General features: G+C 40.3%; 1 protein-coding gene across 1 annotated transcript in view; it reads right to left on the bottom strand.

Annotated features, from left to right (window-relative positions):
• The window catches only part of fam20ca (FAM20C golgi associated secretory pathway kinase a), a 70,027-nt gene that overhangs the window by 45,737 nt on the left and 10,483 nt on the right, over positions 1-13,807 (bottom strand). The gene's annotated exons all lie outside the window — the stretch shown is intronic.

The raw sequence follows: 13,807 nt of genomic DNA, 5'->3' as shown, positions 1-13,807 counted from the left end.
AAACATTGCTATACAAACCTCCTATAAAACATATATTACTGTAGTTAAATGCTCTAGGTGTGAGACAGTTGCATAACATTTTCAGCTGATGGCACCTGCTCAGCATCACACAAATGTTGTTACACACAAATGTTGTTACACAAAAAATGTGTAACAAAATTATATCATTATAATTCTAAAAGTCAACCGACAGTTACAGCTGAACAAATATTTCCATTTATGATCCAATCAGTCATAAATAATCAAGCTACAACATGTCCAACTAGGAAGATTCCAGATGTGAGTATGTTGCAACCAACCACAGTCGTATCATCCTGGATCTGAGGTTCTGGAAGACGTTACTGGTACATGTAGATCCATAGATTGACGTGGTAAACAATCAATCAATCAAACTCAACCAAAACAATGAAAGAACTGAATTGCAATGCCTTCCCTGTACAAGGCCGATTGACCTCCTCATTGCCCACCATTAACATAAGCCTATTGTTTACATACAATGGGTTTTTCAAAATATTTGAGAATATGCAGTGTATATCGCTTTATAACACTAATAAACGACTTCAACTTAAAGTATGTAACTGTAATACATTTTTTAATGAACTAGACTGAATACAGTTACCAGTTACATGTAGTTCGTTACTACCCTGACAATGTTAATGTGTTTGGAAGAATTTCAATGTTATCCCAACTAAATGTACTCGCCAAGTTAAACTTACTCCTGTAATGAGTCTGATCTCAACAAATTTCCCAGGACACCAGGAAATGAATAACAAGGTTTTCATTCAATATGTGAACAGCCAACTCACATTATTTCTACAGTGCCTCTCAGCTTCATCATGGCAGTAAACCTCCCTATTCTTGCACAAAAACTCTCTCTTTTACTTTTTCCTTGTCTTACTGTCTCTCTCCCTCCAACTAGAGAGGCAAGCATTGAAAGCCTGGTATTGCTCATTACAAACAACATCTCGAATAAACCAAGCTTAGTGATCACTAGGTAGGGTTGTTGTGAGTTTTATCATTTGTTTCTGACAGTTTTCTAGGTTAGTTGCTAGTTGACAAGACACTCTTCCCTTCCTAGATTGAGATAACTGTATGTCTTTGGTGTTTTCAGAAAATTGTTAGTCTTCACAATCGTGAATACTGTTAACTACATTTGCTGTGTTGTGGGGGTAAAACAGTACCACAAGCAAAATGTCTGCCCAGATAAGACAAGAATGGCACTGTGTATGGAATGCTTTCTTGGCAGACAACAGGCACAAGTGTCTGTTCAAGGAGATAGATCGAGATGGGTATGACAATGTACACTCACCTAAAGGATTATTAGGAACACCTGTTCAATTTCTCATTAATGCAATTATCTAATCAACCAATCACATGGCAGTTGCTTCAATGCATTTAGTATTTCACAATCTGCTCAGTCACTGGGATTTTCACGCACAACCATTTCTAGGGTTAACAAAGAATGGTGTGAAAAGGGAAAAACATCCCGTGTGCGGCAGTCCTGTGGGCGAAAATGCCTTGTTGATGCTAGAGGTCAGAGGAGAATGGGCCGACTGATTCAAGCTGATAGAAGAGCAACTTTGACTGAAATAACCACTCGTTACAACCGAGGTATGCAGCAAATCATTTGTAAAGCCACAACACGCACAACCTTGAGGCGGATGGGCTACAACAGCAGAAGACCCCACTGGGTACCACTCATCTCCACTACAAATAGGGAAAAGAGGCTACAATTTACACAAGCTCACCAAAATTGGACAGTTGAAGACTGGAAGAATGTTGCCTGGTCTGATGAGTCTCGATTTCTGTTGAGACATTCAGATGGTAGAGTCAGAATTTGGTGTAAACAGAATGAGAACATGGATCCATCATGCCTTGTTACCACTGTGCAGGCTGGTGGTGGTGGTGTAATGGTGTGGGGGATGTTTTCTTGGCACACTTTAGGCCCCTTAGTGCCAATTGGGCATCATTTAAATGCCACAGCCTACCTGAGCATTGTTTCTGACCATGTCCATCACTTTATGACCACCATGTACCCATCCTCCGATGGCTACTTCCAGCAGGATAATGCACAATATCACAAAGCTCGAATCATTTCAAATTGGTCTCTTGAACTTGACAATGAGTTCACTGTACTGAAATGGACCCCACAGTCACCAGATCTCAACCCAATAGAGCATCTTTGGGATGTGGTGGAACGGGAGCTTCGTGCCCTGGATGTGCATCCCACAAATCTCCATCAACTGCAAATGCTATCCTATCAATATGGGCCAACATTTCTAAAGAATGCTTTCAGCACTTTGTTGAATCAATGCCATGTAGAATTAAGGCAGTTCTGAAGGCGAAAGGGGGTCAAACACAGTATTTGTATGGTGTTCCTAATAATCCTTTAGGTGAGTGTATATGGCAATAAACGCAAATCTATAAAAGTAACTTGTCAATCAGACTGTAAAAAGACCTAATGAGGTACTTCACCTAACAGTAATAAACAGGTTTTGTAAATACATGACTGTTTTAATCAATATTTCATGAGTATTTGGAGTACATGTTACATGAGTATGTGGAGTAAATGTTACTGGAGTATGTGGAGTACATGTTACTGGAGTATGAGGAGTACATGTTACTGGTGTATGTGGAGTACATGTTACTGGGGTATGTGGAGTACATGTTACCGGAGTATGTGGAGTACATGTTACTGGAGTATGTGGAGTACATGTTACTGGAGTATGTGGAGTACATGTTAATGGAGTATGTGGAGTACATGTTACTGGAGTATGTGGAGTACATGTTACTAGTTTATGTGTAGTACATGCTACTGGAGTATGTGGAGTACATGTTACTGGAGTATGTGGAGTACATGTTACTGGAGTATGTGGAGTACATGTTACTGGTGTATGTGGAGTACATGTTACTGGAGTATGTGGAGTACATGTTACTGGAGTATGTGGAGTACATGTTACTGGTGTATGTGGAGTACATGCTACTGGAGTATGGGGCTTGGATGATAATTTATAAAGTTCATTCCAGCAGATCTGTCTTCCATTGCATGTGTTTACTGTATCTGTTTGTGTGTGTGCTGTATGAGTTGCAGCTGTGCATACAGCTGCCAGTGGTAACATGCTCCATCTGCTATAATGCGCCTGTGCCACCACATGCATATGCGAAAACACACATGTACACGTACAACTAAATTGCTACTCCATCTCATGTGAATGAATGGCTACTACTGTATGTCCTCCAGTGTTAGGGCCTTTTCAAAAAATCAGGTAATCTCCATTGACTTCCAAAGAAAATTGCCAAAATAATAGATTGTCAACGCTTGTTTCTCCCCAGCTTTCTTAGTCTTTTTAACACAGACTGTAAAATGTTGGGTAAGCCAGTGAAAAAAAATCTGTGTTTACCTTGGGTTTTAACTATGGAAAATGGAATAATAAATGTTGTGTGCACATGGCTTTTATCCATGAAAAAAAAGCATTCGTCCCATTGTTGTGAATAATTGTTATCCCAGTATTTATTTTGACTCTACCCCATTACTCCGCAATGTTGCATCCAATTGTCGATGAAAGCCCTACCTCATCTCTGCAACTCCCAGCAAACTCGTACAGTCTATGTTGAGATGTGTCTCCGAAGTGCATCCAAAGCAGTTCTGGTTCTTATCACTTCACCCGCTCAACCAGGAAGTCTAGACTGTAATCCCAATGAAGGTTTTAGACCGGGACACAATGCTATTAATGCAACAACTTCAGCTGTTAATCATATTTTCAATGCCATAAATGATTAAATGAGTTGTGCTGCCCTTGTTGATTTGTTAAAAGCTTTTGACACAGAGTTTATCACAACATTTTCTTAAGTTGTCCTTATTAGGCTTTGACTCTAATTCTGTGGAATGTTTTAAGGCATTTTCTCAGTGGCAGAACCCAGGCTATAATAATGGAATAAAATCGGAATTTCCTAAAGTGCATAAAGGGGTACTTTAAAGTTTTATTCTGAGGCTCCTCATTTAAGCATTATACTATTGACATCAGGAATACTGCTAAAAATGTAAAAATATTGTCTTATGCTGATCATGATTATACAGTGAGGGAAGAAATTATTTGATCCCCTGCTGATTTTGAAAAGATCAGTCAAGAAAAGATCAGTCTATAATTTTAATGGTAGGTTAATTTGAACAGTGAAAAACTGATTAGAAGAAAAAAATCTGAAAAACGTATGTCAAAAATGTCTGTTCTATTCTTAATAACAACATTATGGCAACATGTAAATCAGCATTAAGTTTAAAGTTTTTAGAAGATAAACATGCTTACTTTTAGTCAGCATTTCAGTATTCTAATGCGTTCCAGGAATATGCATTTCTTATGTGTTTCTATTTAGGTCAGGGTCACTTGATGATCGCGCGGTTCTAAATTTCCTATGGCGTGATCCGTAGTTGGGAAGCGAACACTCACGCTCTTTGTGCGCATTTTCAGCAGTTTGCTCGAGTGTGTTAATTTCACGACGCTTCTGTCCCATCTATCTACTTCTCATGTCTGACGTAGCATCGTCGGTATGTATACTTTGTTTTGGGAAATTATCATGGAAGTATTATTAGCTATTTTTGACAATAATTTTAAGTTTGTAAAGTGTAATCTGAGGATGGTTTGAATGCACGTCGGCTATGTATATGCTAGCTCTCACGTGTTTGTTTGTTAACGAGCTGCACGGTAAAGGTGCTATGATGTCCTGAATGTAGTTCACATATTTCTTATTAGTTTTAAAATGAGTAAGAACGAAATAGAACAGTAGTAGTGTAAATTTGCCTTTATTCATGTGTAATTTGTCATTGCTCTTTTGTGTGTTGCAGTTTCACTATTTTCCTTGTAACTCCATTAAACCTGTGGAATTAAGAATCAATCTTCAGAGTCTTGGTGTTGGGAAGAAGTTTAGCTGGCTGTCAGGATATTAAGCAGACATATCGAGGACGGCACAATGTCATAAATTGATTTGCAATTTAATGAGTGAAATAAGTATTCGACCCCTCAGCAAAACATGACTTGGTGGCAATCACAGAGGTCAGATGTTTCTTGTACAAACCCGATTCCAAAAAAGTTGGGACACTGTACAATTGTGAATAAAAACAGAATGCAATGATGTGGAAGTTCCACATTTCAATATTTTATTCAGAATACAACATAGATGACATATAACATGTTTAAACTGAGAAAATGTATCACTTTAAGGGGAAAATAAGTTGATTTAAAATTTCATGGCATCAACACATCTCAAAAAAGTTGGGACAAGGCCATGTTTACCACTGTGTGGCATCCCCTCTTCTTTTTATAACAGACTGCAAACGTCTGGGGACTGAGGAGACAAGTTGCTCATGCTTATGAATAGGAATGTTGTCCCATTCTGGTCTAAAACAGGCTTCTAGTTGCTCAACTGTCTTAGGTCTTCTTTGTCGCACCTTCCTCTTTATGATGCGCCAAATGTTTTCTATGGGTGAAAGATCTGGACTGCAGGCTGGCCATTTCAGTACCCGGATCCATCTTCTATGCAGCCATGACATTGTAATTGGTGCAGTATGTGGTCTGGCATTGTCATGTTGGAAAATGCAAGGTCTTCCCTGAGAGATGACGTCTGGATGGGAGCACATGTTTTTCTAGAACTTGGATATAACTGTCAGCATTGATGATGCCTTTCCAGATGTGTAGGCTGCCCATGCCACACGCACTCATGCAACCCCATACCATCAGAGATGCAGGCTTCTGAACTGAGCGCTGATAACAACTTGGGTTGTCCTTGTCCTCTTTAGTCCGGATGACATGGCGTCCCAGTTTTCCAAAATTAACTTCAAATTTTGATTTGTCTGACTACACTTTTCCACTTTGCCACAGTCCATTTTAAATGATCCTTGGTCCAGAGAAAATGCCTGCGCTTCAGGATCCTGTTTAGATACGGCTTCTTTTTTGACCTATAGAGTTTTAGCCGGCAACGGCAAATGGCACGGTGGATTGTGTTCACCGACAATGTTTTCTGGAAGTATTCCTGAGCCCATGTTGTGATTTCCATTACAGTATCATTCCTGTATGTGATGCAGTGCTGTCTGAGGGCCCGAGGATCACGGGCATCCAGTATGGTTTTCCGGCCTTGACCCTTACGCACAGAGATTGTTCCAGATTCTCTGAAACTTTGGATGATATTATGCACTGTAGATGATGATAACTTCAAACTCTTTGCAATTTTTCTCTGAGAAACTCCTTTCTGATATTGCTCCACTATTTTTCACCGCAGCATTGGGGGAATTGGTGATCCTCTGTCCATCTTGACTTCTGAGAGACACTGCCACTCTGAGAGGCTCTTTTTATACCCAATTATGTTGCCAATTGACATAATAAGTTGCAAATTGGTCCTCCAGCTGTTCCTTATCTGTACATTTAACTTTTCCTGCCTCTAATTGCTACCTGTCCCAACTTTTTTGGAATGTGTAGCTCTCATGAAATCCAAATTATCCAATTACAAAATGTCTCACTTTCAACATTCGATATGTTAACTATATTCTATTCTGAATTAAATATAAGTTTATGAGATTTGTAAATTATTCCATTCCTTTTTTACTCACAATTTGTACAGTGTCCCAACTTTTTTGGAATCGGGTTTGTAGTTGGCCACCAGGTTTGCACACATCTCAGGAGGGATTTTATCCCACTCCTCTTTGCAGATCTTCTCCAAGTCATTAAGGTTTTGAGGCTGACGAATGGAAACTCGAACTTTCAGCTCCCTCCACAGATTGTCTATGGGATTAAGGTCTGGAGACTGGCTAGGCCACTAAAATATCTATGGTAGTGTCCACTTTCTTTCCCCAAAATAGAAGTATGGTCCTGATACCAGTCTGGTTTATAGACAGGGAGGATTGTAAACACAGCCAACAGTTTTTTCAAGTTCTAACACAAAATACTCAAGATTTGGCCCCGTCCAACGTCCCTTTGATGCGGTGAAGTTGTCCTGTGCCCTTAGCAGAAAAACACCCCCTAAGCATAATGTTTCCACCTCCATGTTTGACGGTGGGGATGGTGTTCTTGGGGTCATAGGCAGCATTCGTCGACCTCCAAACACGGCGAGTTGAGTTGATGCCAAAGAGCTCGATTTTGGTCTCATCTGACCACAACACTTTCAACCAGTTCTCCTCTGAATCATTCAAATGTTCATTGGTAAACTTGGTAAATGCCTGTACATGTGCAGTCCTTCACGGCGTAGTGTGTTACCAATTGTTTTATTGGTGACTATGGTCCCAGCTGCCTTGAGATCATTGACAAGATCCTCCTGTGTAGATCTGGGCTGATACCTCACCGTTCTCATGATCATTGCAACTCCACGAGGTGAGATCTTGCATGGAGCCCCAGACAGAGGGAGATTGACAGTTCTTTCGTGTTTCTTCCATTTGCGAATAATCGCACCGACTGTTGTCACCTTCTCACCTTCTACATCGCTCTCACAAAGGTATTACATAATTTCCGTTATGAAAGAGAGACCAAAAAAAGTTAAGAAAGAGTGAAAGTTTGGGTGTGTGTTCCACTGCTGGCTTGTCTCTGATGCTAAGCAGGATGGAAGTGGTGTTGGAGTGTCAGTAGCAGGCGCTCTTCCCTCAGTTCAAAGGAAGAAGCCCCAATGTCCATGGGCAAACAAAAGGGCAGAATGCTTTCCTTCAGACAGTATGTAGAAAACAGATGTCCTTAGTCTCTGCAGTCTCTACAAATCCAATGGCACTTATCTTTAAGGGGCATTTCACCCTGGGGACCATTTGGTAGTGTGTATGATGTTTGAGAGATTTCTAGGTCAGTGAGATTTCTTTCATAAATAATTTTCCCACAGGTGCACAGGATGAGGTTTTTTTGAGTGCTCAACAACACACTCCAGCATGCCTACATATGTACTGAAGGGCAAGAGAGATCTGAAAAATAAATGTGGTCATGTTTTATTTAATATAGAATAACCTGCATGTTATACCAATCACACTACAATTAATTTGTATGTAGTCGTGGTGGTCTTTGTTTGATAGAGCCATTGGATGTCTTTATATGACGTTCCTATCTGCAGATATACTGATAAATGTACAAGGTGTCAACATTTTCCATAATCTCAAAGACTAGGGCAGTGCTTGCTGCTCTTGCCAGTCCTGGCCCTACCCATATCGTGGTAAATATTAAAATGTCTTTGTTGTTCCTTTAGGTTAGTTAGCTAGCAGATAGAAAACTAACTTAAAGCAAACACAATGGTATCTTGTCAAGACTAAAGTTGGATCAAGAATGTTTTGGAAGTGATCTTTAATGGTGATATTGAAGTTTAAGTGTGTGTTAATTCTATTGTTTATTCATATAGTACTGTATAAGCAGGATAACCAGCCATTAATATCCAGAATGTGCTTCTCAATTACGTCACCTGTTGTAGTTTCATATGGGGAATTTGGTCCTGGCATAAGGCAAATGAAAGCATTTAAAAGAAATTAAGAAACATTTTAATTTGTTCTTTCTAGATTCCATTGAGGATAAGTTGTATTTTTATCACACAATGTATCATTCCTAAAAAGAGTAATTAGTACATTAAGTAAGTAGGTGAGCTATGGTGAAATTCATCTTTAAGAGTAATCATGTTAACCCAGTGTCCTAGCAACATTTCCAATCTGGTTCTAATTTCATCATGGGCACGTAATCCTCCTCTCTCCCCAATAAAAAGAGTACTATAAGTCCTAAATGGATTAAAGCAATCATGTATGTAAGTTGTTCTGGTATGTAACATACTAATATTCAAGCCAGAACAAACTACCAAAACGAACATTGAATAGGACTGATACCAGAATAATGTGCAGAGATCAATACTGACAGTTACAAACCTGATATAATCAATCTCATGCTATCAGTCCATATGAATACAGATTAATCTGACCGTGGACAGAGACTGTAAGGGTGACGGATGGATAACATTTGATTCCATCTCTCAGCCTCCATTACACTGTTATATTCCATTCTTCAGTCTTTCCTATCTGAAAGGAAGTGAGGCATTTGAGATTTTTAGATCCATGGGCAAAGTCAGACCCTGATTGACATCAGGCAAAGCACAGGAAGAAAGAGATAGGGATGATAGTTGATGAAAACACAGCAGCCTTCTCTAGTGCAGGCATTAAAGAGGCCAACATGGGAAAACACTGTGATGGGGTCCTTGCAAGGCTAAGAGAAGAACCATGTCATCTCTCATTGATTTCATGTAAACTAGATATAAGTGAGGTCACACCTACTGTAGACTCCCTGGGGCTCGGACAGCTCATACATACAAGGACACAGCGAGCCAAGAAGGGACAAACACACTACAAATGTCCTACAAATACTGTATATATACACAGCTCATGTGTGAGTGTGTTGTGTGTCTAACACACCTATGTGCACAGACTAGCCTGAAGATAAAATGACTTCTCTGCCTTCCGTAACAAATAAATCAAAGTATTTCCCCAGCTGTTTATTCAGCATTCAGTGTGTCAACCATTTTGATTTAGCACCAAGTGACTATTGTCACAAATGAAAGAAGTACATTATTAGCATTTTGTCATTGCATTTCTGTGGGCGAATGTTTTTCCCTTTCCTCCCTGCTGACAAATCCAATTAACTTGACATCAACATTACATCGCCTGTATACCATGCCTAAAATCTGCAGTGCCAGCTTTGGTTGGCACAGGTTAGGTATCCACTGGCCATGATGGATGCCAGGCTAAAGGCAGGACAGGGAGTCAGCGTGGCAGAGCGGCACCCTGGTGGATGAGCCCTGGCATTGTGCAGCTACACAGATACAAAGCCTGGACCCCCTCCATGGCTGACAGTGCCAACTACTGAACTGCTTCTTTCTATGCCGTAATCGCTGTTCTGTCCCGTCCCTCTGTCCACCAGCTTACATACACTCCCTCCGAACCCCTTTAATGAACCCATCATCCCTTCCGTATCTTCGCCCACTTCCTCTTTTCTTGCCGGAGTACACGTCCTTGGCAGCGGCAACTGTCCGTCCAAGATTGAAATATATTTCTCATCCGGATTTCCCATCCTCTCCTACATGCACTCCGTGCATCTTTCATCGCAATGGGCTATATGGGATAATGAAGACCTTAACCAAACCACCCTTCAGGCATAGTTGGATTCCCTGCTGATTCCTCCAACCATGTTTATGAGTGGGAATTCCCTCCTTGCTTATCTCCTCCACAGTCACGCCACTGTTATTGAGGCCTCAGCAATGTGAACATAATTGGATTCCTTCAATTAGTCTTCCGAGTTCTAGACCATCCAATGTCTCAGTGATGAAATCGATTTGATTCAAGTCAGTAGGTTTTATTAACACCACTCCACATACCTTAAGCACTGAGTTGCCTGTTCCTGAAGTTTTCCCGACCCCTGCCATAAAATCTAAATCCATACACACAAATATTTTAGCTCTCTTAAAGTTTCAAAGAAGCCCACAAATGTATCTGTTAAAAGTTTGGCAAGGCGTCAGAGTTCTGGAGTTACCTACATCGCTCCTACTCTACGCCTGGAAACACATTTGCATCGAGTAAAAAAAAAAAAAACACAACTTCAAAGTTGCTTTGATGTGAGTCAGGTCTAAGGACCAATACAGTTCAGTATCTAACTAGCACTCTTACCTTACAGAACCCTGGGTACAACTTAGTCCAGCTAGCACTCTGATCTTACAGCACCTTGGGTACAACTTAGTCCAGCTAGCACTCTGATCTTACAACACCATGGGTACAACTTAGTCTAGCTAGCACTCTGATCTTACAGCACCCTGGGTACAACTTAGTTTAGCTAGCACTCTGATCTTACAGCACCCTGGGTACAACTTAGTCTAGCTAGCACTCTGCCCTTACAGCACCCTGGGTACAACTTAGTCTAGCTAGCACTCTGCCCTTACAGCACCCTGAGTACAACTTAGTCTAGCTAGAACTCTGATCTTGTACATTATCTTAACAATGGTGAATTGTCAATTTCAGTGTGTTTGGTTGAGCTTTTTGTTGTATGGTGAACATGGCCTTTATGTATGTTTATTTGTGAGCCGGTCTGGCTTTAAGTGCCTACACAACTACTGAATTTACTGCACATCACTACAAACTAGGGGTTTAATTCAAGTTGTATTAAAAAGCATTATCACAACATCATCACTTTTTCACATGCAAGAAATATCCAGAGTTAGGCAGAGTATATCAGTAGGCAGAGTGCCAATTCATCTGACTTTAAAATGCTTTCGGATTTTTATCATGATTGTACTTATAAGATGTTTATAGGGACCAGTTGAATAGGATTTATTTTGGGCTTTTCATATCAATCAGTTATATAAGATCACTACTAGACTTCCCTCGAGGAGTTTCACAGGAAATATGAATACTATCAGATGGTTTCAAATAATGATAGAAAATCATTTTTTTTTTCATTATTTGGGATATTTTTACAGCAGAAGCCAATCAGGCAAAACTAACAGCAAGCGAAACTCATAGTTAAAATCTAGCCAAACACTAACCAAAAGCTAGGCTAAAGCCATCTTAAAGCTAGTCCAGAGCCAGGTGAGTCTTTGTTGTTTGTAATTGCTTAATGATACAAGAAGACAGCCAAGTAAGTAACTCTGATTATGTGCTAAAACCGACCAAACTCCCAGTTTTAGCACATAATCTCAGTTACTTACTTGGCTGTCTTCTTGTTCAGCACAGTCATGTCTTGCATCCTCTGGTGTTTTTGTAAAAGATCTTGTGTGGGGCCCAGGGAACCATAAAGTATATCAGCGAACCATACTCATTTCTACCAACATCAGTGTAAGCTCTGATCAATCAGAGACAACAACCACAGAAGAATAAAGCTTGTTCATCAGCATCACGCATTATAGTTAAAGATTTTTTGTTCAAGAAACAAGTTCTCTTTTTAATTAACATGTAGACCTGTTGATTCATTAATTAATAAAACACAGATGGTTCCACTAGGAAAGATCACAGAAAAAAGAAACATCACAGAGTTTCATATTGTCTCTCACATCAGGCACAATCACACAGGCTCTCTCAGGTCAGGGTGTAAAATATATTTCTCTATTATATAGTCTCTGGGATCCTTTAATTTCCAGGCTGTGAAGAACATGGACGGGATCACAGAATCCAAACATAACTACGAACAAAATGAAAAACCAATAAAAATAAATGCTGTCAGATATAGTAGGGAGAACAAGTATTTGATACACTGCCGATTTTGCAGGTTTTCCCACTTACAAAGCATGTAGAAGTCTTTTTATCATAGGTACTCTTCAACTGTGAGTGACGGTATAAAAAATAAATCCAGAAAATCACATTGTATGATTTTTAAGTAATTCATTTGCATTTTATTGCATGAAATAAGTATTTGATACATCAGAAAAGCAGAACTTAATATTTGGTACAGAAACCTTTGTTTGCAAGTACAGAGATCATACGTTTCCTGTAGTTCTTGACCAGGTTTGCACACACTGCAGGAGGGATTTTGGCCCACTCCTCCATACAGACCTTCTCCAGATCCTTCAGGTTTTGGGGCTGTTGCTGGGCAATACGGACTTTCAGCTCCCTCCAAAGATTTTCTATGGGGTTCAGGTCTGGAGACTGGCTTGGCCACTCCAGGACCTTGAGAGGCTTCTTACGGAGCCACTCCTTAGTTGCCCTGGCTGTGTGTTTCGGGTCGTTGTCATGCTGGAAGACCCAGCCCCGAACCACCTTCAATGCTCTTACTGAGGGAAGGAGGTTGTGGGCCAAGATCTCGCAATACATGGCCCCATCCATCCTCCCCTCAATACTGTGCAGTCGTCCTTTCCTCTGTGCAGAAAAGCATCCCTACAGAATGATGTTTCCACCTCCATGCTTCACGGTTGGGATTGGTGTTCTTGGGGTTGTACTCATCCTTCTTCTTCCTCCAAACACGGCGAGTGGAGTTTAGACCAAAAAGCTCTATTTATGTCTCATCAGACCACATGACCTTCTCCCATTCCTCCTCTGGATCATTCAGATGGTCATTGGCAAACTTCAGACGGGCATGGACATGCGCTGGCTTGAGCAGGGGGACCTTGCGTGCGCTGCTGGATTTTAATCCATGACAGCGTAGTGTGTTACTAAAAGTTTTCTTTGAGACTATGGTCCCAGCTCTCTTCAGTTCATTCATAGGTGATCAAATACTTATGTCATGCAATAAAATGCAAATTATTTAAAAATCATACAATGTGATTTTCAGTTTTTTTGTTTTAGATTACGTCTCTCACAGCTGAAGTGTACCTATGATAAAAATTACAGAGCTCTACATGCTTTGTAAGTAGGAAAACCTGCAAAATCGGCAGTGTATCAAATACTTGTTCTCCACACTGTATTTTTTAGATGCAAATGTTGTTCTGTAATATTAATAATAACTACCAGCTCATTTTGCCTACTCTAAAAGTAGTGTGAATTTGGAAGAAAACATTGATCTTTGCGTGCAGTATGTGTAGTTGTTTATTTCTTCAGTGGTTGCGTGGCAGTGTGGAACCTGTCACTCACCATATTAGGTTACTGTTGTGAAAAACTTTGAAGCGCCCCTCCACTGAATCTACATAACAGCAGATGTTTGTTTAAGTTCATGTTGACGCACTGCAGGCACAGGAGTGCCCTGCCAGAAACCAAGAGCTCACTCCGACAGGTCTACCTGCCCTGTAGTGATGCAATCATTGACTCACATAACCTGCAGTCCCCATAATTACGGGTTTAGGGTCATACAATGTTGGTTAGATTAAGCGTCTAGGTCTCACACATGTTTTGTTATAA

The sequence above is a fragment of the Esox lucius genome, chromosome 11 (assembly GCF_011004845.1).
Source record: "Esox lucius isolate fEsoLuc1 chromosome 11, fEsoLuc1.pri, whole genome shotgun sequence".
NCBI lineage: Eukaryota > Metazoa > Chordata > Actinopteri > Esociformes > Esocidae > Esox > Esox lucius.
Note: the sequence above shows the minus strand (reverse complement) of the source record. Positions and strands in the feature narration are given on the sequence as shown.